Genomic DNA, 24602 nt, shown 5'->3' with positions numbered 1-24602 from the left:
ACTCAACACTGTACGGGAAATTCTAGCCAGCATAATATGACAACAAAAGCAACTAGAGACACAAAAATAGGAGGAAAACAAAATTGATATTTCCAGATAATATGTCTGCCTACACTGAAAGTCTCAAACAATAGAATTAGAAATAATAATAGGATTTGGCAAGGTGAATGGCCAAATGAGCAAGAAAAAAATAAACTTGTATTTTTATGCCAGCAAGAATACAAACAATTTTAAAAAGGAAATCATTTGGAATAGCAATAAAAAGGAAGTATTTAAAAATAAATTTAGCAAAAATGTGCAAGACTTATCAAGACAAATATAAGAACATTCACCAGGGAACTATTTGTAGGAACAAAAACCTGACAACCATCCAAGGGTCCTATTTTAGTTATCCTTTGCTGTGTGACAAACAGCCTTAAAGGTTAGTCACTTAAAATGACAATAACATGAGAGCCTGCAATTTTAGGAGGGCTTAGAGAGAACAGCTGGTCTCTCTCCACCCAGAGTCAGATAGGGCAGCTGGAAGACTAGGAGTTGGAATCATTTGAAAGCACACTTACTCACATGTCCGGTGGTTGATGCTGGCTATTTGTTAAGACCTCATTTAGTGCTGCTCCATTTCACCTATAAGAGACTTTTCTAGAGTGGCTGCAATCTAAGTAGTGGGGAGGAAGTGGAGGAGAAAAAAAGATAACATAGAGGGAGAAAGGAAGAAAGAGGAGATAGGGAGAGAGAGGTGGAAGCATAGAGGAAGGAAGGGAAGAGAGAAAATTACATAATCAGTAACTTTTGACCCAGCTTCAGAAATCATACAGTGTCATGTTTGCTTCATTTATCAAAAAAGCCCCTATGCAAGAGAGAATTACCTTTTGATAGGGATATCAAAGAATTTGCAGATATGTTTTTTAAAACCACCACTTGTCCTGTAACAGAAAAATAGATACATTACTTGAACACATAGTATATGTAACAGTGAATATAAATGAACTGTAACTGTCACAATACTGTTAAATTCCTTTTTTTTTTTTTTTGGCTTTTTAGGGCCACACCCATGGCATATGAAGGTTCCCAGGCTAGGGGTCTACTCAGAGCTACGGCTTGCCAGCCTACACCACAGCCACAGCAATGTGGGATCGGAGCTGCATCTGCGACCTACACAACAGCTGACGGCAACACCGGATCCTTAACCCACTGAGCAAGACCAGAGATCAAACCCGCAACCTCATGGTTCCTAGTCAGATTCGTTTCCGCTGCACCACTACAGTAACCCCACAATATTGTTGAATTCTTAAAATATAATTTGAGTGGAAAAAAAAAGAGTGTAATATTACGTTCAGTCCAAAGCCCAAACAAAAATAAATAATATATGGTTTAAGCATAGATTTATATTAACGGCAAAACTATTATTTTTTAGAAGAGAATAATATAAAATTCAGAGTAGTCCTTTCTTTAAGTGTAGAGAAGGAGGAGGCAGAAGGTTGAAATGAGATGAGCAAATATGAAGCTATATGTTATTGGAGAGTTCTGGATTTTATACTGGTTTCTGGTTTTCAGCTGCTCATTATATTATTATACATCATTATGTATGTATATATCTGTCTATAGTTACATATTTTGATATTCTTTTGAATGTACCAAATATATTAAACACAATAATGGGGAACTTTAAAAATGAAGAAAGAAATGAAAGGCTGAGATGGGTTAGGAACTAAAGAGAAAGTATCTAGTCAATTTAAGTGAGCTAAATTTCTGTTCCAGGATACTAAAAAAATTTTTGAGATGTGGCTGCTAAAAATCTTTAGGAAAATTGGAGTTCCCGTTGTAGCTCAGTGGTTGGCAAATCTGACTAGCATCTGTGAGGATGCGGGTTCAATCCCTGGCCTTGCTCAGTGGGTTGGGGATTCGGCATTGCTATAAGCTGTGGTGCAGGTTGCAGACGCGGCTCGGATCCAGCATTGCTGTGTTATAGGCTGGTGGCTACAGCTCTGATTGGACCCCTAGCCTGGGACCTCTATATGCTGTAGGTACAGCTCTAAAAAAAAAAAAAAATTCTTTAGGAATATGATGTATGGGAGACATGATAGTAAGTTAAATAAGTTAAATAGATGTCCTGACCTCCTAGAAGCTAGAAAGGTAATAATGGCAATCAACTTACTATTGATTTCTGTCATGAGTTTCTAACAGATGATACTTTGGCATTTAGAAAAGAATCACATGCTTACCATGAGCTTCATGGGTTATAGACAAATGTAATTTCCTTTCATTATTGGGCAACTGAACTTGCAGCATGATTAGGGTAGGCATGAACATAGTTGTAACATGATCTGAGCAAGGCCTTTGATAAAATAACTCATCTACTCTTACAGACAAGATAGAGTAATGGGTTAAAATGTATGTGGATATGTGGAATGTCGTGGAACAATCTGAAGGATATTGGTCAGTATCAACCTGAATGAAGGTAAAGTGAGCTCTGTGTTTGGCCCACTTGTCTTTATAAGCAAACCTGAAATGTGATGGGAGAGTAATACACTGAGACCGGAATCAGGACTGAAAAGCACCTGGACATGACAAAAGGAACATAGATACAAAACAAAACCCTCAATTTTAGGTTGAAAATGTACATGGAAAAACACAGTTTTGAGGAAGGGCTGAATGAGCAGCCATCATCTGAAAGGGTGACTGGGAGAAGCAGAGACAGGAAGTAGAATTGCATATTTATTCCAAGTTCAACATGAGGCCATGGTCTGCTAGGGCTGCCAAAAGAGCTCTAAGATTGATACTCCATTTTGCTAATGGTTAGGATGCACTTGGAGTTGGGAACCAATTATGGGTACTGCATTTTAAGAGGGACATTGACCAACTAGAAAGAACCCCATGGAGGGGAGGTTGACTGTGTACAAGAAACCAGAAAGCACTGAAGGGATTTTAGGATTTTTTCTCTTAGAGAGGAAAAGTCTTGTGGTATGATGGCTACTTTTAAATATTTAGCCAAGTATCATGTGGGGAAGGGATTAGACTTATTTAAGCTCCAAAAAAATCTAGCTTGGTTTGGTGAAATGAAGCTTTAGGAAGGCAGATTTTCTTTCAGAGAGAGATCAAACTTTCTAACAAAACCATCCAAAGGCTGAATATTTGCTCTCACAGAAGCGAGTTTCCATAACTGGAAGTGATCAAGCAGTTCTGGGTGTTTCAGGGAGAATTCCATCACTGGGTGGAAGGTTTTACTAGTTGACCATCAAGATCTTTACCAGCTGTTAAGGTTCATGGACTCTATAGCTACCCTTTACCAAAAACCTTCAACCAAGCTACTGAGATGATATTAGAAAAACACTATTTGACTATCAGTTGACTTCAGGAATCCATCCTAAAAGTACAATTGCTTCTGGGAGTAGCCAACTTTAAGCAGTTAACACATAACCCAAACCTAATTTGTCAGAGATTGGCAATACAGTGGACTCAAGTATCTGGAAGGAAAGAGAAAGAAATGTTTTAAAAATCTCTTTTATTAACAAAATATGACCATAATAACTGTAAAGGAATTTTTATGGCAGGCAAAGAAGTGGCCCTTGCCCTATTGTCTTAAAACTGATTTCACTTTGACCTCTCCTGAATTTGTCCCTCTGCACAATGGGGTCTCTCTTTCTTTCATCTTTTCTTTTTCTTTCTTTTTTTTGGGGGGTGGAGGGTGAGGGAACATAGTGGTAGTAAAGGGCTGCCCCAACCAAGAGGGATGGCTACTTCCTCCTTAGGCAAAAACCACATGCCCTTCCCACTAGCTCTGCCTCCAATACCCTTGTACCCTCTCTGCTGCTCTCTCTTGGGTTTCTTCCTGCAGGGAAACCCAGCCAAGGGAGCCTCCTTTTATTGCAGTGTGACCAGATACACTCCCAGTTCCAGATGTTGCTGGCATCAGTTGAACAAGCCTCATGAAAACCATAAAGCCAAGCACAAACCCCTGATTAACTGTTTTAGATGTTTTTTCTTTCTGAGAACTAGGACAGGGGTCTCAGTCTTCTTCGTGCCCCTCTCAAGTGAAAGCTATGTGGGGACAAGTGAAAGTTACAATTTTCAACCTGTGGTTAATCATGATTGCCTAAGAAGAGGTAGGGTCCACGAGAGTCTAGAGAATGTTACCAAGGGTTCTAGATATGATGTTGAGGGATCCGGCCCATTCTTGTTGGGTACAGTGGGCTGTTGGGCACAGTGGGGCAGTGGTCTAATTTGCCCAGAAGCCATGGAGTTTCTAGAAAAGTCACAAAAAGAAATTTTGAGACTTGTTGCCTTACCTAAAGGTAATGAAACTCATTAGAGTGGTACAGAAAAATATCCCTCAGCTAATGCAAGGGTCAACCCATGCCAGGGCTGTGTACACCCTCAGCCCATCTCAGGGAGAGTGCCACAGTGGTACAACACCAGTAGGGTCTGGTCTGCATCCCCATGGGGAAAGCTGTCACCTTCTGGTAGGGTCAAGAGCCTTGGGCAATATAGGTTCATCTTCAGGCCCCATAAGTCAAGACAAAGATGTACTTTTTTCAAGTCTCTATAACTGTCTCCTATGCCTCTGGGTCAACATGGATGTTGCTTTTCCTGCCTAGATCCCTTTGTCTGGCTTCTACTCATGTGTTAAAACACTTCTCTACGTTCTCCCTCTGGGAAGTCTTCCTGAACCATCACTTCCAAGTTCCCAGTCACCCGGTGCTCCATCATTGTTTTATATATTTTTGTCTCTCTCCCACCTAACCTGCAGTCTCGACTGAAGTCAGGACTGAGTTTTGTCCACTCTGTCCATATAGAGACACTCAGCGCTGTTATTTCAATAAACACATAGAGGAATGGCATCCTGGGATTCTGAGGAGCAGCAGCAATAGTAGCAAAGATAGCCTAAATATGCTATGTCATCCGAAGGCAGTAGTGAGGTTTCTCCCAGGGACTCCAAGGCCAAGAGTTCCCATCAACATCAAGGATGGGAAAGAGATGGAGCCCCAGGGATGGCTTGGTGACCATCGTTAGAACTGAATAGGTAGAGTGGTGGAGGATAGCAGTTCAGAGGCCACTTCCAGAGCAATGATGATGAAGGCCTGTTTTAAGTTATGAAGTGCCTTGAAACAGCACTGGGAGGAGCCCCCTGAGACATCCAAATTTGACATTGCCTCAGAGATGCTTTCATAGCAGGACCATTAGGAGCCCCAGTTGACCTGTGTTTTGTTACCAGATACAGGGAAGCGTCCAGACAACCACAGGGATAGTCACTATGGCACGGGGCCTTGATGTGAAAAAGCAACACGTGGGATCTGGCACTAGTTTGACTCAGTCACGTTGCCATGTATGACATAAAGCCTATAATTCCTGGCAGAGTAAGCCCCATATATGGGAGAATCACAGTGGTTATTATATCATTATTATTATCAAGTCAAAAATTAAAATGACTCTAACACTAAATGGCCAATTATCTGTGGGTGGAGGGATTGACTATTCACGGGTCAAGGGGTTTCACTGTGAGATGAAAGGAATCGGAAGTAAGTGGGAGTCGAGAACCCTCTGTTAGGCTGGGTCATCAAAGGGCTGGGGAATCTTGCATTTTACCAGTTGCTATGTGTCACTTTAGGCAAATATCACAGAGATTTATGACAATGGATGACGGCTTAGCTTCCATTATACTTCTTTTGTTTTAGTCCCTGTGGCACCAAGAAGCTCTCCCTGAGAGGAGTGGTGAGAAAATTGAAGAGCTTTGTCCCAAGGAACTGTCCTACTTCAACCACAGAGAAGGACTCCGCACTAGCTCTCTCGGCTGGAGCAGGAATGTCCCCATAATTACGGGGTGCGTGCTGCTTTGTGAGACCAAGAAGGCAACTGCGTATCCTTTTGACTTTCTGTTGTATGGCACTCACTCATGTCTTTCAAGGCTCAAGCAACTTCCAAAGAAAACACCCACTAACCACTTCAACTCAGAACAATCCTGGGACCTTATTCAAACAAGCCTCAGACTAAGCAGTGGATATTCTAGGTCAGAGGCTGGCAATTTTTTTTTTTTTTTCTGTAAATGGCCAGAGAGTAAACATTTTAGGCTTTTTGCAGACCATGCTGTCTCTGTTACAGCTACTCCACTCTGTCCTTGGAGCATGAAAGTAGCCATAGACACTCTGTAAATGAATGGTGTGGCTATGTTGCAGTGAGGTTTTACTTACAAAACGGTGGGCTGGATTTGACCCATGGGCCATGGTTTGCTGCTTCCTGAGTTAGAGCAACAGAAGGCTGTCATTACTGAAATGTACTTCCACATTACAGCAGGTTACTGGAACGTTCTGGGTTCCTCTGGAGAACAGGGCTGAGGATGGCAGGCCCAGAGGGCAGGAGGTCAAAGAGCAGGTTTAGAGTCCCAGGCTGGCTATTGTTCTCAAGGTCACCCTGCTGAAAGGGGCAAGAGGAAAAGGACTCGTCAGGCATGAGGGGAGGGGATGGGGAAAATTAGAACGCATGATGAGAAAGGGAGCTCTGTCCGGTGGAGCTGAAAGAGTGGGACAGAGAAGGGACTGGGGATAAGCTGGTTGTTGGGGGAGCAGTAGTAAGACAAGTGGGTGGATGGGGACCTCTGCTTTAGCCAATCCCCTTTCTCTGGGGCTGGGAATGGAAAACACCATTGCTCTGGAACACAGCTGACTTCTCCCAGCAGTTCCTGGACAAACCTTCAGCTGCTGGAGCTGGGTGAACCCTCACTGGTCCATGGTTGAGGGGAAAAGACCTGGTCTATTCTTTCTGCCATCTCAGTTCTTGCATCCCCTACCCTCTAACTCACTAACACATATTTACTTTCAACTGAACACAATCAAATAGACAGTGTACTGAGAGGTGTCCAGGGAAGATCCTCTTTCCTCAGGCCTGCCTCTGCTCTCTACCATTGCAGAGCTAATCTTTAAAAGAAGTGGGCCTCCACGATGGTCATGGACTCCTGCTGGGTAGGAGGAAATACTCAGTAATTATTTTCTTTCCTGTGCTTTGACTTCTTAGAAGGCTGAGAGTTCTGCTGTGTTTATTGTTGACAGTTCCCACATAATGGCTGGTCAGGTCATGGGATGACTTTGGAAATGGCAGTCAGCTCAGTGACAAAAAAGAGGTCCTTCCAAGGATACTCACATCATGGGGAGTTCTACATTACACCTGTGTGAGGACTTGGTGGAGGGATGCATGGGGCCATGTGGCTCCACAGAAATTCTGAATGAATATTGCACTGGAAAGCAGCACACACGAGGCTGAGTGGCCTTTGGGAAGCCTTTTCTTCCTTCTCCTGGCCAAGGCTGTTTTCACACAGATATAGGGGAGAAAGGCAGAGTGCTCAAGGAGGTGGGCTAGAGTCTGATGGCCTGGATCCTAAATCCCTACCTTGACACATTCAAGCTGTCAATGATTTTGGGCAAATCACTTAACCCCTCTGAGCTATCTTATCTTTAAAATGAGCACACTGGCGTTCCCGTTGTGGCGCAGGGGAAACGAATCCGACTAGTAACCATGAGGATACACGTTCCATCCCTGGTCTCGCTCGGTGGGTTAAAGATCTGGCGCTGCCATGAGCTGTGGTGTAGGTGGCTGGCAGATGTGGCTCCAATTAGACCCCTGGCCTGGGAACCTCCACATGCTGTGGGTATGGCCCTAAAAGGCAAAAAAATAAAAATAAAATAAAATAAGCACACTAATACTATCTAACTTAAAGGGATGATGTGAGAATTAACTGAAATAATCTGTGTGAACTGCTTAGGGTAACAAATGTTTCTTTCTCCTCTCCTCCCTGTTATTTTTGCAAGGACATGAATCAAAGGATATAGAGCCATTCCCACAAAAACCCCAGACTCCTGCTCTGGGCCTATTTCAGCTACATTAATTTTCCATGGAGATTGCTTTGGAATAAAATCTCTCTGGAGATAGAACAAGGTACATGATTACCAGCCATTGATACCCCAGGGAGAGTTGATATGCTCCTCTTTGCATTTTTCCTTTACTTTGATGAAGCACTGTCACATACCATGTTCAGTGCTCACACAGTCTTGGAAAAGTAAGGCTAGGGAGGGATTGTTCTCGTTTTACCGAGGGAACAATGAGTCACACCATCTAAGTCATTCCGCAGGGGCCTGGCCATAAACCAAGTGCTTGTTGCACTAGAAGAGTCTTTCTCAGAGTGCGGTCCAAGGATGCTCTCTGGTCCAGAGTACTTTGAAGGCTTAGCTAAAAATGCACATTCCTGGTGCACATCCACTTGAGACTGACTTAATTAGACTCACGAGAGGTGGGGCTTGGGAATCTCCGTTCCCATACCACTGTTATGTCATTCTGATATGTGTTAACACCTTGGAACATCATTGCTCCAGAGTTTACACCAGTGGTTCTCAACCCTGGCTAAACATCTAGATTACCCGTGGGGAGTTACTTAAGAAAACACACTCAAGCATTCCTGGGCCCCTGCAATTCCTGGGCCCGTACTCCAGAGCTCTGATTCAGTCGGTTCGGGGTGGATCTCTGGCACCCATGGTGATTTGATCCTCCAACTAGAGTGGAGAGTTTCTCATCTAAATCAGAGGACCTAAAACTTGGCTGCGCATTAAAGTGACCTGCACAAGCTGCACCCCAGACGAATGACGTCAGTATCTCTGGGGATAGAGCTGGGCCATGGTCATTGGAACATCTTTCCCAGGTGTTCCTAACGTGCTGTCATGGCTGAGAACCGGGGGTCTAGAGCAGGGTCAGTAACCTTTCTCTACATGGTCCATGCAGTAAATATGTTTTGCTCTGTGGGCCATGTGGTCTCTGTCACAAGTATAAAGTGCTGCCACTGTAGCATGAAAGCCACTGTAGACAACATATAAATGAATAGGTGTGTTTGTGTTTCAATAAAATTTCTTTGGCTATGACCATGGCATGGCAGAAGTTCCCAAACCAGGGATTGAAACTGCATCACAGCTGCGACCCCCACCACAGCAGTGACAATGCTGATCCGTAACCAGCTGAGCCACGAGAGAACTCCGCAATAAACTTCTTTTTATTTACAAAATTAGGTGGTAGGCTGGACCTGCTCATGGGCCATAGTTTGTGGACATGTGGTCTGGATCAATACTTCTTGAACTATCTGTAGTACAGGATGATTTTTTTTTTTAAATTACCAGTCTGTGGTAGATCAATTCTTTTGTAAAACACAATGAAGGTGAATTATTAAAAAAATGAAATTAAAAAGACAACATGTAAGTCCATTGATTATGCAACTGGTTGTCATAGCAATGTCAAATTGCTATTAAAGTTTCTGAGCACTTAAAATCAATTGCTTTACTTATCTTGCATGAACTGGCAACAAACATCTCAAGACTAGATCCATCCAAAGACGGTACTTTGAGATGCATTGGTAAAATCACAATAATTTTTCTATTTAAGGGATAAAGGAGTAGAATCGGATAAAAATTGGTGTCAACTTTGCAGAAAAAGTTGTGAGTCCAACTTTGAAAAAGGTGACAGACCTTGAGAGGTAAAGAAGGAAAGACAAAGCATCTAGCATAATACTTGCCACTTAAAAAAGTACTTAGTAAAGCGAGCTGGGTTTGACTCATGCAGGGAAAGGCAAGATTCATTTGTTCGGCAGATGGAGAGAGGTGATTTTGACACTGTACACAGAGTAGGGCTGAAGGACCCCTAAGCGAAAGCACATTGAGCGGCTTTGGAACTGGACAGGATTTGAAACATGGCGTCACTCATTAGCTGAGCTGGGGCAATCAGTGCCTTCTCACAGTGACTTTGTCTATGAAAGCAAGGATATCGCCAACTTCCCAGGATTGTTGAGGGAATTCGGATCACATCCACAAAGTCCCTACCTCAGCACCTGGCACTCAATAGATGACAGTGATTGTCACTGGGACCAGCAGGCCTGTGGAGAGAGCACCATGGCTGCAGCTGGGCAGACTGGAGCTCAAATTCTGACTCTACCTCTGGGGTGACATTGGGCCATTCGAACCCCTGTGAAGCTGAGTTTCTTTACCTGTAAAACAGAGACATTAACACCACCTTTTAGGTTATACCAAGGATATAGGGATTATAAAAGTGTAAGTGCTGGCACAAAAAAAAGTGCTCAAAAGTGGGAATTATTATGTTTCTTGGGTAATTTTTTACTGAGCTATCATCACATAGCCTAAAATTCACCCTTTCAAAGAGTACAATTCGGTAATTTTTAGTACAGTCACAATGCTGGGCAACCATCATCACTCCTGGATTTCAGGATAGCTACGATATTTTTAACTCATTTGACTCAACAAACCCTGAAGTCTGCCTCTGCCCTCCCACACTCTGCTGATGGCTTTACTAAATGAAGCTTGACAAGGGACAAATCACACCACACAACACTCAGTCCCAACACTCAGACCCCTTTCCTAATAGTTTCTTTCCAAAGCCTCACACTTGACAGCAGCTGCTCCGGTCTAGTCTCTGTCCTCCAGAGCTCCATCTTGGCCGGCTCTCCTCCTCACCCGTCTCCCTTCCCTCACAACTTTTATAATCCTTCCTTGATAAGTTCCATGTGCTTCTCCTTGATGAGTGATGTCTCCCATGCCTTCAGCGTCTTGAGCTTGCCACCGCCAATTGTGACATCCCAGTGCTGGGGAAGGACAGCTAGCTGTTTTTCGGAGATCTGTGCTCCTCTGTCATCATGAGGAGGTCTTTCAGAAGGCTCTCCAGCTGGAGCTACATTTCTCAAGCCCCTTGCATGTGGGTAGAGTCCTGTGGACCAGGCAGACGAGTCCTCGTCACTGGGAGGTGAGCAGAAAGGACGTGTGTCTCTCCCAGGCCGTCGAGATCAACAGGTGGGTACTTTACCCTCCCTTTCCTTGTCTGCCAGATAAAGGCAGAGGACTCTAAGGCCCAAGGGGACAGCTACACCTCAAGGAAAGAACGTGTCCATGAATCACCACATGGGAGGCTCTGTGTCAAATACCTGCTTGGGACTGACGGGAGCAATGAGTAAAACCATTCTAGTTTTGCTATTGACAGTTGGAGGGTTTGCCTGTTACAGAAGCCAGGTTTGCCTTCACTAGTACACTGGTCAGACCAAGGGAAACCAAAGCGCTTTTAACCTCAGAAGGCCTCAGGGAGAGGATGGTTGTAAACATTATGCTTTATGTAGATTTTTCTGTCGCGGTTCTGTGACTCGTGTTACACACCCATTCCACCTAAGACGGGGACTCCCAGGAAGAATGTTAACATGTCTTTGTGGACAAAGAGATACTGAGTTGCTCCCCCAGGGGGAGTGCTTCTGGGGCAGTTGGGCCATGAGTCGTGGAGTCAGAAGCCCTTGGCCTGCAAGTACCTTCCCCAGAGACCCAAGACCTCATGCAGAGATGACAGGAGACAGGCAGGGAGGCCTTCACACTGACTCAGGGAGTAGCTGCAGCGGCTGATTACTGGGAGAGTGGCATGCAAGTCAGCCTCAGGCATGCAAACCACGGTCTGCCTCAGGCTGGGGAAGGCCTCGTTCTGAGGGTTGGATGGTGACTCAGGGAGTGACTCAGGGAGACGGTGGACACAAGGGAAAGAAACGGGGCTCTGCAGGTGAGGCTTGGAAAGCCCAGCGCCTCAGAGGCCATCCATGAAAATCTCCCCCAAGTGCACACTCCCAGTGGCCACAGCAGCAGGGTGGGCATGGGGCTCACTCAGCCTCCTCTTCCTTGCCTACCCGGCCCCCTTGGGGATCCCTTTAACAATGTCCTGTTCATCCTCCAAGGCTGCCTTTCCATCCCTCGGTGTTTTCATTTCATCTTACTGTTAGTGGAAAAGAACACGGCTTGGCTGAGAGCTGAGGATGTCAGTAGCTCACCTCCACTTCTACTCTAGGTTGAGCTGCTCTAGCTCAGATCCCAACTCCATTGATCGGTGGTCCCAGGGCTTTCATAAAGCTTCACAAACGCATTTACTCACTTATGCATCTACTCGTGCATCTGCCAGACATTTCCTGAGAGCTTACTTTGCAAACAGTACGATGCTCCCATCGATGGGAGCAACAGCTTGTAATTAAGTCTGTGTCAAAGCAGTGGCAGCAACCCTCTGGTAGCGTGCCAGGGGGGCCTGGTGATTTATGGGGCACAGAACGCTGGAGGCCTTTGGATGCTCTAGGGCCTGTGGTCAGGAAAGATGAAGCCTTTGGCAGTGGCTGCTCCATCTCACAGCGGGACTAGGCCGGAGCCCACTGGCATGGCATTAAAGCACAACACTTAGGAGGCGCCAGAGTTCAGCTGGCGCTCCGAGGCACTAGGGAGGGGGTTCTGGTGGACTTCAAACAGAGACGACACTCCCCCTTCCCAAAGTTTGGTGCAATAGTCCCAGAGAAGAGCAGAAAGCCTTCCTTGGAGCCAGGCACGCAGGCCGAATTCAGTGGTCAGGCCTGGCTCTCTCCCCTTCCTGCTTCTCTAGCTCTCAGCTCATTGGCCCCTAAGCCAACTGTGCAGGTGAAACATCAGTCAGACTGTCTTGTCAGAGAAACCTCCAGGGTGTGTCACCTGAAAGGACATCAAGACGCCTTTCTCTACTGTTAGAGGATGAACCTGCTGTCTGTGTACTGGGGGGCCGTGGGGTGTCCCCTGCTGATGAGCAGGACTGCCACGGTGCAGGTGCTGGGTTTTTCAGCCACAGAGTCCTCCCTCTCTCCTTGGGAAGGAAGTCAAGAGGGTCATATTTCCTACAGCCCAGTGGGTAGGCAACACCAGTGTGAAATCCACCTGTAGCAGCTCTGGGGACAGGTGAATACTTTTATATTCTCTCCAGATTCCTTCTTCAGGGTTGAGCCACCCAGCTTGCAGCTGCTGTTGACTTCCAGCTGTGCCCCTGAGACAAGGCCTTTGGCAGACAAGTGCCTGGCACAAAATGAAGGCCCCTCCCAGGGGCAGCTCACAGCCAGTGACTGACTAATGTAAGGATATAAATGTCGGTCCCCATTACTTCAGGTGGAAATCATTCTGAAAGCTCATCCCAGCTCCAGCGCTCCCTGTAGGCCTGTCTGAGGCCCCGTTACAACCATACGCGGGGTCAGTTTCTCCCTTTCACCAATCCTTACAGTGTAACACACACACAATACACCTGCTATATATAATTCTCCACCACCAAGTCTGCTTCCAAGGAACCTGATCTAAGCCACACTCTCTCTGGGGTTTCTTTAGTATTTTATGCGCATAGTGTCATATACCTTTTACCATATGAAATGATCAGATTTATATAAATGCACAGAGTAAATTGTTCAAAGTCACTTGGTAATGTCAGGATGGGTGAGCAGCTAGAACCTCTGGGAAAGGACAATAGTTCGAAGGAACAATCTGAGTTCCCCTGAGGAAAGGAGGGAGATCCCAGAGGGACCAAAAGGTTATCTGTTCTCTAATCTTCTAGGACAAGTCACCTTCCCCCTGGGCCTCACTTCCGTCATGCATCGGATGCTTAGGTGACCACCCGGTTTCTCTGCTCATACTTTCTTTGGTTCTGCATTTCTCTTTTTCTCTACAGCAGTGGTGCTCACTTGAGTGTGCATCAAAACCTCTTCAAAGACTTGTTAAAGCAAAGATGTCTGGGCCCCACCTCCAGAATTTCCCAGTCAGGAGGCCAGGGTGAGGCCCGAGAATCTACATGTCTCACAAGCCCCTGTGGGGGGCAGCGGGGGGAGGGGGTGCAAATGCTTACACTGTTGGTCTGGGGGCCACACTTTGAGGACAGCAGCTCTAATGGCATGGGAAGGGCTGTCTGTTCTCTCAGATGGGAGAAGGACCATTTCATAAATTAAAGTTGCACTGTTACGCACATGCCTGAAAGATTTGATTTCGTTTATTTGCTGGGTGAGAAGCTCTCTGTCAAAGAAAAATGTTCCTAGCCCAGTAGAGGCCTATTTAAAGCTAAATCTTACATGAAAGACAGACCACTTTTTCCAGAGGAGACTACAAAGATCATAAACCAAATAGACTTGGGTTTCTGGGAAGTTCCTCTAAGAAGGGAGGGAGGGAAGAAATTGCCTTTTGGAGAGAGTCTCGCCTAAAGCCCCTTGCCACCTGAACACCATCTGGGATGCTGACAGCGTCAGATGCTGAGCCTCATTTATGAGCAGGCTCTCAGGCTCCAGCCCCTGGGATTCTGGGGAAAGTGCTATAATCTTCTAGGGTGTGCTCAGTGCCAGCAAGAGTCATCCACATAGGGCTGTACTGCTGGAAGGGCTCTCCCCTCTCTGGCCTGGGGCCTCGCCACCCAGTCTGTTTTTACTGGACATCCTGGAGGTTGGAGAAGCCAGGCGTCAGGGCACTTCCTCCTTGAGAGTATAGTGTCTGGGATGCTGCACCCGGGCCTGCCAGTTCCCATGCACACTCCCAGGCCATGAGGCAGCCCTGCTGGCTGAAGGCAGGCTTTGACTGTTCTCACCGAGTGTTTGGATGGACAATGCCCTGGCACTCTCCTCTGGGAGCACTTGGGCACTGCATGGGATCAGGAAAACCTTCAAATAAATCTCCCCTTTCCCCTCGAAGGCAGTTAATGCATCTTTAAAGCCTCAGAGGACCTCAGGACTCTGAGGGACCTTCAGAGACCGTGGGTCTGGCTTTAATAATCATAAATGCTCTTCATAATAATGATGATAACATTTTCCAGTTGGCAAAGTTTACTAGGTGCTTCCGTATATATTACGTCCTTCCTCCCATGCTGCGCTGACTCTGTTAGAAATCCTCCTAACGCTCCTCAAAAATACATCCCATTGCTCTGTCTGCTCTTCCCTCCTTTCTGCTACCACCTTAGCCACTATTCTCTCTTCAGCATCAGCCCCAAACATGTTTCTCCTTTTGCACTCCTGCTCCCCCACCACCCAGTTCCCACAGATCCCAGAATGATCTTGACAATATAAACTGGTGGTGACTGCACAACATTGTAAGCGCTACTGAAATAGTCACTTTAGAATGGTGATTTCTATGTTATGGGACGTTCGTCTCAATTTTTAGAAAAGGGTGCGTGTGTATAAATCGGAGTATGTCACCTGCGGGTGGAAAAACCCGTCAATGGTTTCCTGCTGCACCTGGCATAAAATTCAAATTCTTTACCAGCAGAATCCTAGGCCTCCCTGATGGGCCTTACAACCTTACCTCTATATCACGCCTCCTCTCTTCCCAGGCACACCGACCTTCCCTCTCTGCTCGCACACTGAGCTCATTCCTCAGAACCTTGGCATTTCCCTGCCTGTGTTTCACCCAGATACACTCTGTCCAAAGGAGCCCCACCACTCAATACGTTTTTCATTCTCATTCTCAGCTGAAAACCATCTTTCTTATTGAACAGAAAAAAGGAGTTCAGGAAAAAACTTCCACACATTCTTGATACCTGCCAATATATCCACATCTATCCCCACATACTCCAGTGTCCCTTACTGCCACTATGGGTGAATGGCCCAGGGGCATTTTCTGAGTCCTCTCTTTGCATACAGGATTCCGCCTCCTCTCACATACTCAACATCTTCCCTCCTGCAATCATTGTGTCATCAATTTTCCCTCTCTGCTCTATTATTCCCATCAGTACATAAATAATCCATGTAATTTCATGACCCCAAAATATCTTCTCCTGATATCATGTTCCCCTCTATATTTTAGAAGGTGGTAATTTGCAGGGAGTCAGCTCTGCCACCATCTCACCAATGACCTTGGGTGGTTGACTTCTGCACATCTCAGGTTTCTCTGTAAACGGAAAAGGTGACACTAGTTACACTCCAAAGTCCCTTCCCTGGTTAACATTTGACACACAGGACATGTCACCTCATAATGTGCATATCTGGCAGAGCAAAGCCAGGCTGTTTTGGAAAGGTGTCAGGCTAAGTAAGCACCCCAGGGAGCGCAGGGAGGGGTGAGGCACTGTCCCACCTGTGAATATGTAGGGGCCTGAGACAACACAAATGCCCTTGACTCCATCACAAAACAGATGGGGAAGCTCTGGCTGAGATTCAGCCCAAAGTTTTGAAAGTAAGGGAAAGGAAAGTAGTGGGAAGAAGATGAGGCTATAAAAATAGGCTGGAACCATGCTCTTGGGATCTCGAGGTCTGGATGAGAAACTTGTATTCTTTACAGGTAGCACCGAAACTAACGCTGGGAAAACTAAAGACAATGGAAACAAACATGTGTTGCAATTCAGCTTGAGTCCTACGTTCAATGTAAAATTGTGTAACTGAGGTTCTAGTCTCTAATGGAGCGAATGGGGCTGGAATATAGAGAAAAGCATCTTTCTGATGAATCTGGTCAAAACACACTTGGAAATTATCAAAAGAGAATAAATAACCCCAAAGTATTAGTCTATGAAAATTTTTTTTTCTGATTATAACTACATATTGAACTCTGGAGCCTAGTCTCTCCATATAGAAATTATTCTTTTCCAAGTTACCCCAGGAGCATACCTATTTCTTGTTTCATATTGGGACATGCAGTTATTTGGGTGGTGGCCAAGACAAGTCTTGCCATAGGAAGGGTAAATTCTTAATGACAGACAAAATGCTCAATTCTAAGATCAAAATGCTCATTCTTTCCCATTCAATTGCTGGCGTAGTCTTGGTTTGCTTTGTATAAAACTTAGCATTAAACACTTCAAAGCCTACAGCCTTTGACACGGTGTCAGTTTCACGGTCCATAAAGCTGTGAGGGGAACCTAAGAGCCTGAATTCCCATTGATCCCACCACCAATGCACAGGGTCTTCTTAGGGAAGGCAATGCCTCTCACTGCTCACTGGAAACCTGGAAACTGGAGATGTCAATACCAGGGTCAAATCTTGGCCCTTCTACTGATGGGACTTAGAGCCTTAATTCTCACTGTGCCTCAATTTCCTCATCTGCAGAGAGAGGGTATGATAACATTTCTAGCTCCACAGGATTCTTAGGAGAATCAAATGTCTCTATACATAGAATAACGCCATGCATGTGGTAAGGGATTATACATACTGGTCATTATTATTCACTTCACCATGTACCTCAACCTCTCTCAAAAGGTATCTCTGCTTACGGATGACTTTAAATACAAAGGGCAGGAACATAGTTTCAGTAAACACACATGACTGTGAAACAGAATTCAGGATGCTCAAAATGTGACCTTATACCTCCACTTCCTCTCTGACTCACTGGTGTGTATCCTATGATCAGAGACCCCTGGGAAGAAAGAGAGAAGTTCAGTCAGAATTCTTTCTGTGAAGTGGTCCTGGTCATCCTCTGACACAGCATGTGCTTCAGGAAAACTCTGCCCCCCGCCCCCCCGCCACGTAATCCATTTCTTCTGCCTTCTTCAATGTCTTGTTAGTTCCTTTCCCCCTTTTCCTTTGGTGGATTCACTGATACCAGTTTTTCTTTTCATTCCTACGTAGCCCGTTTTTTTAAGTGTGCTGACTGCTGCACAGATAAGAACAACAGAGCAAAGGCGCTGGAGGTCAAAGTCTGATACCTTGGGTCAGGATATCAGTTTCTCTCCTGAGGGGTTGAAAGGAGTACACAGCCTCTTGGTTTACACACTGAAAGAAAGTGCTCTGGGACAGAGGAGTGGATCAAGAAGATGGGGTACATATACACAATGGAATATTACTCAGCCATTAAAATGAATGAAACATCAGCATTTTTAGCAACATGGATGGACCTAGAAATTATCCTTCTAAGTGAAGTCAGCCATACGATGAGACACCCACATCAAATGCTTTCACTGACATGTGGAATCTGAAAAAAGGACAGAATGAACTTCTCTGCAGAACAGATGCTGACTCACAGACTTTGAAAAACTTAAGGTCTCCGGAGGAGACAGTTTGGGGGGATGTGCTTGGGTTGGGTGATAGAAATCCTGTGAAACTGGATTGTGATGATCATTATACAACTACAGATGTGATAAATTCATTGAGTAATAAAAAAATAAAAATAAAAAAATAATAAAAAAGAAAAAAACAATGTTAGGTTAAAAAAAAGAAAAAGAAATAAGAAAGTGCTCTGGGAACAGTGTAGGATTTTTTTTGGGGGGGTGGGGGTGGTTCTCAGGCTAGGGATTGAACCCATGCCACACAGCAGTAAACAGAGCCACAGTGGTGACAATGCTAGATCCTTAACCTGCTGAGCCACCAGGGAATTCCACGCAGAAGACTTTCATCAACAAAATTGCCTCTGGAGAATTTGGAGAACATGCATTTTCTACTCCTGTGTGCTTTCCTCACAGATGGAGCCAAGAAAATTAAAAATTCAGCTCATGAGTTTCCACAGGAATGCTCTTAAGACATGTTTAAAATTCAGTTGAGGAGTTCCTATTGTGGCTCAGAGGGTTAAGAACCTAATAACCATGAGGATACGGGTTCGATGCCTGGCCTTGCTTAGTGGGTTAAGGATCAAGCGTTGCCATAAGCTGTGGTGTAGGTGGCAGATGTGGCTCGGATCCAGCGTGGCTATGGCTCTGGTGTGGGCTAGTAGCTGCAGTTCCGATTCAACTCTTAACCCAGCAACATCCATATGCCCCAGGTGCACCCATAAAAAGAAAAGAAAAAAAAAAAAAAAAGAACATTGGTCAAGTTCAACATCCTCCCAGACCTGGCTCTCTGGAGAATCTCTACAAGGTCACGCTGTGACCAAACAAGGACATCCTGTGCAGAGGGATTACCGTGTCATCTCTATGGAACAGCACTGAATTCAAATAACATTCTAGTCTCCTCAAATGTTCACTTCTAACTGTCATATCATTTGATGTTTATTTGAAAAAAAATGATTAAAACTCTAGGACAAGAAAGTACAGTAGACTATTCCTGTCCACAGGTCACCCAGAACAAAAGTCAGGACTGACCATTTTACATTGGAATGTGTTTGCGTTTGATCCTTCACAGCAAAGTGGGATTCTTCAAATGAGACAAAAATGATTTGGTGAACAGATAGCCAGATCTCCTGGCCTTTACCGCTGAACACAATGTCCTTGTCTCCTCCAACTCATTCCATGACATATCTGCTTGAGGAATCTTGACATTTTCGTCACTTCTTTTCTCTATCTCCAGGTTGGTTGCCAGCCCTTGCTAACACTGCAACAGGATGTAATCATTGACCAAAACTCACAGAACTTTGTGAACTGCTTCTGTTGCACTCTGTTCTTTACAGGAATTTGCTCTGGCAAAGTCCTTGCATTTATTATATTAGACTTGGGCAGGCAGAGGCCACTTCTAAAAGATATAATTCTAATAAATCTTTATAATATCCAGAGTCAAAGGGTTGGTTTTGAATTTATAAAAGATCCAATGATGATACTTTGTAAGGTGGATTTTGGGCTTTATAGTTTAAAATTTATTTTCAGATCCATGTTGAGGTAATAAAGTAGAGAATCTTATTCTATAAGAAGAGAATAAGGCTTCGAGATAAAGCTCAGATAGATAAGAAAACTGAGAGGCTGGGGTTTCTCAGGTCTTCTAATTTCGGAGACTGTGTTCTTTCTGCAACATTCTCCCAAGTTGAGTGCTATAAACAAGGAAGATAGGAAGAAGAAAACAAATCTTCAACTCTTAAAACATGGTACACTATTAAGCCTTTCTAAACTGGGACAGGCCCTCTCTCACTTGCCAAAGAATACGCTGTTGGTGAAAATATACTCATTCTTTATGTCTTTACAAATAACTCACACAATACCCAAAGCCCTTTAGGTCTTTAGATATTTAAATAGGACAAGGCGTTGATTTTCCTGCCGCCTCTCTTCCTATCTTCTCCACTCCCTAGTTGTAATGTGTGGCTTTGCAGATATATGCCTAATTGATTTTTGAAATTATATTGCTGTATAAAGCCAAGAAAAACATAAAAATGGGTGTGAAACAGTTAAAGACACCCATATCCCTAGCAACAAGTAGTAACCTAGGCAAGAAGTACATGTTTATACTGTCATGTCTGGAAGTAACTATAAAGGGCAGGGCTTATGATTAATGTGAGAATCCAAGGTGGCACTTAGCCCCATGTCAGTGAAAAAAGTACACACTTTGTGCAGATATTGCACTCAGCACTGCATACTGGGGTATTCAAAACAGATACTGCATAGTTTGCCCTGCTAGAGGGTACAGTCTAGGTGGGAGGTTGTTGTTTTTCACCGAAACCCATGTGGAAGGTTAATCAAACTCCTCTTGTTACTGTAGCAATGTGAAGAAAGTATTTTGAGGCAGGCAGCACCCAAAGGCGTATCTGAATTGGCAAAGATTTGCACATGTGATTACCGCAAGGATTTCCCCAGTAGCCTATAGGTAGACAGGTGGCTGGAGCAACAGAAATACAGCTGCTAAAGATATAAGCCACTTGAATGTCTAGCAACTGCTCACAGTGGCAGGTAACTCTGAAATGTGTTGTGATGTGAGAAGGTACCCGGTCTCTAACAGACCACCTGGATCCCACAAGCAGATGCATGATGCAGAGCAGCCTGGTAAGAAAGGATCTAGATAAAAACAAGGCTCCCGTGGATCAGGTATTAGCCTCCTGAGAATAACCCTTTGCTGGGAGAGGAAGGGTCATCAGGAACTGAATCATCGTAAATACAAGTGGGGCGCTGGTGGTTCCCCTTCTGAGGATGGGCATGTGGTCTCCAAGCCCATTCAAAGGGTAGATGGTAGTATTTAAAGAAAGAACACAGAGTGTATCACGAGGGGTTCTAGACAAGGAAGCCTCTCAGAATCATAAGGAAAGCAGTGAAGGCCATAGTGGGAGAGTCTAGAATCATGGTCTAGCCCTGATTAAGCAGAAAGTCTATACAGATCGCCATGCAGTAAGTGGATCAATGATTCTACATGGTATTCAAATATCAGATATAGGGCGGTCATGGAAGATCAGGCAAGTACACGGCACACCACTAGCCTTCAGCACTTTCTCCTGCTCAGCCCAAGAGGACATCATGGTCATTCTCAACACAGTGATGCCAGCAGCTGTGATCAGTTAGTACCCAAAACATAACCTTTTGGCAACATTTGGACTCGGCTTTTTCCGGACCTCGGTTTCGAGTGTGGAAGGACCTACTAACTCATTGCCTATAAAGAGTCTCATTGGATATAATCAACTATAATTTAACTTAAAAATAAAAACTAAAAAAAAAGAGATTCCCATTGGATGCAGGACTGTGAAAGGGAGTTTTCAGGTAGCTGATCACCCTTTAGTGCAGAAAGGGGAAGGGCTAACAGAACAGACACGTCCCTCGTCCCTCCTGGAGAAGGATTTTTGTCCATCCTTTGTTGTGACAGAACTGGTCATTAATATTAGATTAACACTTCCCCAGAATGTTTGCAAGAAATTTAAAAAATTTAATATCCCTACCAGGCTATAAGAGGCATGAAGAGAAGGCCCATGACCGTCCTGGAGCCCAGGGCATAGCAGCTGCTTGACGAGTTATCTTTTTGAGTTCGTGGTAAACTTGTGTCTATTAACTCCTCAGTAGGACAAACACAGGAGTGTGGGTTCAGGTGCTCACAACTACAACTGATCCCTTATTATTTGTGGTAGTTATGTTCTATAAAGTTGCTGAAAATGCTAGATTAGTGGATCCTGAAACACTGGTCCTAGGAGAAATATGAGCTTCCTCTGCACCTCTGGTCACAACATTTTCATCAACCAATCAATCCGTAGCTTTGTTTTATGTGAGTTTCTGTTTAAAGACCCTTTGTATAATATATACCGTTGATCTATTCACACTGAACTCACGGCCAATGGCACCATAACCCATGCCTGAATAAAGCTTATCTGACACATGTATTTTTCTCCATAAGGCACATCACGGCCTTCCTGCATTTAGGAACAGGAGACAGCACTTCAACACTGTACTGGGAGCCGTCTGCAAAAGAGAAATCAACAGAGAGCAAAAATGCAAAATACATGGCATCAAATAGAACACAGAAAGGAACTTGTTGACAGTATGAGCACTGAAATGAGAAGGCAGTGCAGCCCCTTGTTCCACCTCAATTATCTTGCTGTACCAAGGAAGAAAACACCCTCTTTGGTGTGATTAAGAAAAGCAACGGGGGAGTTCCCATCATGGCTCAGTGGTTAACGAAACTGACTAGCATCCATGAGGACGTGGGTTCGATCCTTGGCCTCACTCAGTGGGTTAAGGGTCTGGCGTTGCGGTGAGCTGTGGTGTAGGCTACAGACGCGGCTCATATCCTGTGTTGCTGTGGCTGTGGTATAGGCCGGCAACTACAGCTCCAATTCAATCCCTAGCCTGGGAACTTCCATATGCTGTGGGTGCGGCCCTAGAGTAAAAAAAAAAAAGAAGAGTAATGGGGAGTTTCCACTGTGGTGCAGTGGGTTAAAAGATCCAATATTGCAGCAGCTGTGGAGTAGGTTGCAGCTGCTGCTTGGAATTGATCCCTGGCATGGGAACTTCCATAGGCTGAGAGTGCAGCCAAAAAAGAAAAGGAAAAAGGCAGGGGGCAGGAGAAGGAGAAGAAGAATGGACCTATAAAGTAGTCTGTGGTTACCAATGGATGCCCAGTAGTTCCCCAAGAACATGGGGCCTGATCAAGAGCTATTTTCATCTGGGGATGGTTACATAAGATGAGACATTAGGAAGCTGAGTGTAGAATCATTTGGTTTAAATTATAAATGTAAAATGTTATATTTGGCAGGTACTCCTTGAGCCTTAAAAAAGTGTATTTAGAGCAAACAGAAGATTATACATATCACAGAGAATAGATGAAAAATAAGAGACAGCATAGGCTGGAAACAGCTTCAGAAGAAGTTCAGGGACATTCAGAACTGGCTCTTAAGGACAGGCAGGAAGTGTTAAGAGAATTCTGAATGATGCACCCCACTGAATGTTTTGGATTCTGTGAAAGGGATGTGAAATGGGTTTGTGTCTCCTCTGATTCCTGGCCTGACGACACACATGCTGATGTGGTACCCAGGTTTGCACGTGCAGGCTTTACCTGAGAGCAGCTCCCCGAGGAGAGTAAGCATCATCGGTGCTTGCTCTCTTTGTGTGTGTGTGGAGGCCCAGCTGTCAGGAGGGGCGGGAACAGCTCTGACCACACAGGCTCCTTGGCTCACTTTAGTTATCTTGGTGACTCGGTCTCCACCAGCACAGGAGACGGCACAAAACTCCTCAGCAGGCCTGCCTCATCACCTCATCAAGGTGGAAGCCTTTCCTCTGGCTTCCATGCCTTGTTGGCTTAGCATAAGATGATAAGCTGCTAACTTCAGGTCTAGTATTTGGTCATTAATGAGGCTATTTGGGACCTAAAACCCAATCCTCACTTACATTCGCCTTTCCTGGAAAAAAAAAAGATAATTATTAAGAGTTAATGTTGTGAAGCAAGGCTGCTCAACTGAAGGAAAGATCATTTGATATTCACAAAAAAGCACCATATAGGAATCCACTTGACTCATGTATCCGATCCAATGACTCACCAAATCACTCCCAATTCCTGATGGATCAAGTGGTTCTCCTGCTTTAGACCTTACTTCTTTGATACCTTAAGCACACTTTTTTTTTTTTTTTTTAGCAATTATTTAAAAGCATACTATACATCAGGGACTGTTCAAAGAGACACTGGGAACACTGCAATGAACAAAATAGAAATGTCTACACCCCTAGTCATTCATGTATTTGTCCATTTATACATATGAATATATAATATAGTAATAAATAAGTGTGATACATAAACTGGTGTGGCACTGGCACTTACCAGTCAGAAGAGTTATTAGCCAGTCTTGGAGTAGGGTTCTGGAAGGGCAAGAAGTGTTAACCCTTTAGCTGTTAGATTGTGGGGAGATCAAGGGAAACTGGGGGAAGGGGAGGACAGCAAAGGACATTTAGAAGGCTGGAAAAAGACATCAGGGTAGCAGCTATTTACCAACTCATATGGAGCATGCTGGCATTTTTAACAATTGACGTGGCTGAATAGGAGCCCTGGTAATAAATGTCCTGGAGGAAAACTAAAGGGCACTTGACATGACCAAAGTGTGAAGAGTGACTTGTCCCAGCAAGTGAAAGAAGAAAATACTCAAATTTTTGAATGGGACTCCTTTAGGGGGTCACAGTGAAAGAAAAGTGGGAAGGGAGTAGCAGGTGAATGCAGTACCTTAATGGTTTTAAGTCTCCATAAGCAACAGATTTTTTTTATAACATTCTATGAAAAAAAACAAACAAACAAACCCTTAATCTTACTATTTACCCAGTGCAGTGAGTCATGATCTCAAGGTCCTGATGTATATGAAAGGTATATAAAGAACAGATGCTTTATAGGGAAAAATAAAGATTAGCAACATCTGAATTTAATGATGTCAGAATATTAATAACTCTGTCTCATGTACTTCACAGGAGACCATGGGGTAGAAAGCAAATGACAAGAAGCAGAAGCAGCAGAAGGCCTGATCTGAGTCACACATTGGATTCAGATTTGGTTGACCTTTGGGCAGTGAGGAATAGGCATTGCCTTCATAGCCGTATTTCTAAAGGCAAAAGATTGCATGTTAGTCTTAATAGGCTTTGGCTTCTCAACTTCATGTTGAAGCAACTTGGGCCCAGTAAAAGCCATTTTTAAGTTAACACTTTTTGAGAAAGTGATTTTTAAGGGAATATAAGTTTTAAAAAGGATGCCCGGTAGCTATGATCAACTGTAGAGA

General features: G+C 44.4%; 1 long non-coding RNA gene across 1 annotated transcript; it reads right to left on the bottom strand.

Moving 5' to 3' along the window:
* Positions 1 to 337: 337 nt before the first annotated feature.
* Positions 338 to 17575, bottom strand: LOC125129784 (uncharacterized). Its single transcript, XR_007135543.1, has 4 exons — positions 9846 to 17575; positions 6186 to 6408; positions 867 to 923; positions 338 to 655 (listed from the first exon to the last, which is right to left on the bottom strand). It is a non-coding gene; the product is annotated as an uncharacterized LOC125129784 (long non-coding RNA).
* Between the last annotated feature and the right edge of the window lie 7027 nt (positions 17576 to 24602).

The sequence above is a fragment of the Phacochoerus africanus genome, chromosome 6 (assembly GCF_016906955.1).
Source record: "Phacochoerus africanus isolate WHEZ1 chromosome 6, ROS_Pafr_v1, whole genome shotgun sequence".
NCBI lineage: Eukaryota > Metazoa > Chordata > Mammalia > Artiodactyla > Suidae > Phacochoerus > Phacochoerus africanus.
This window is presented reverse-complemented; position numbering and strand designations above follow the sequence as displayed.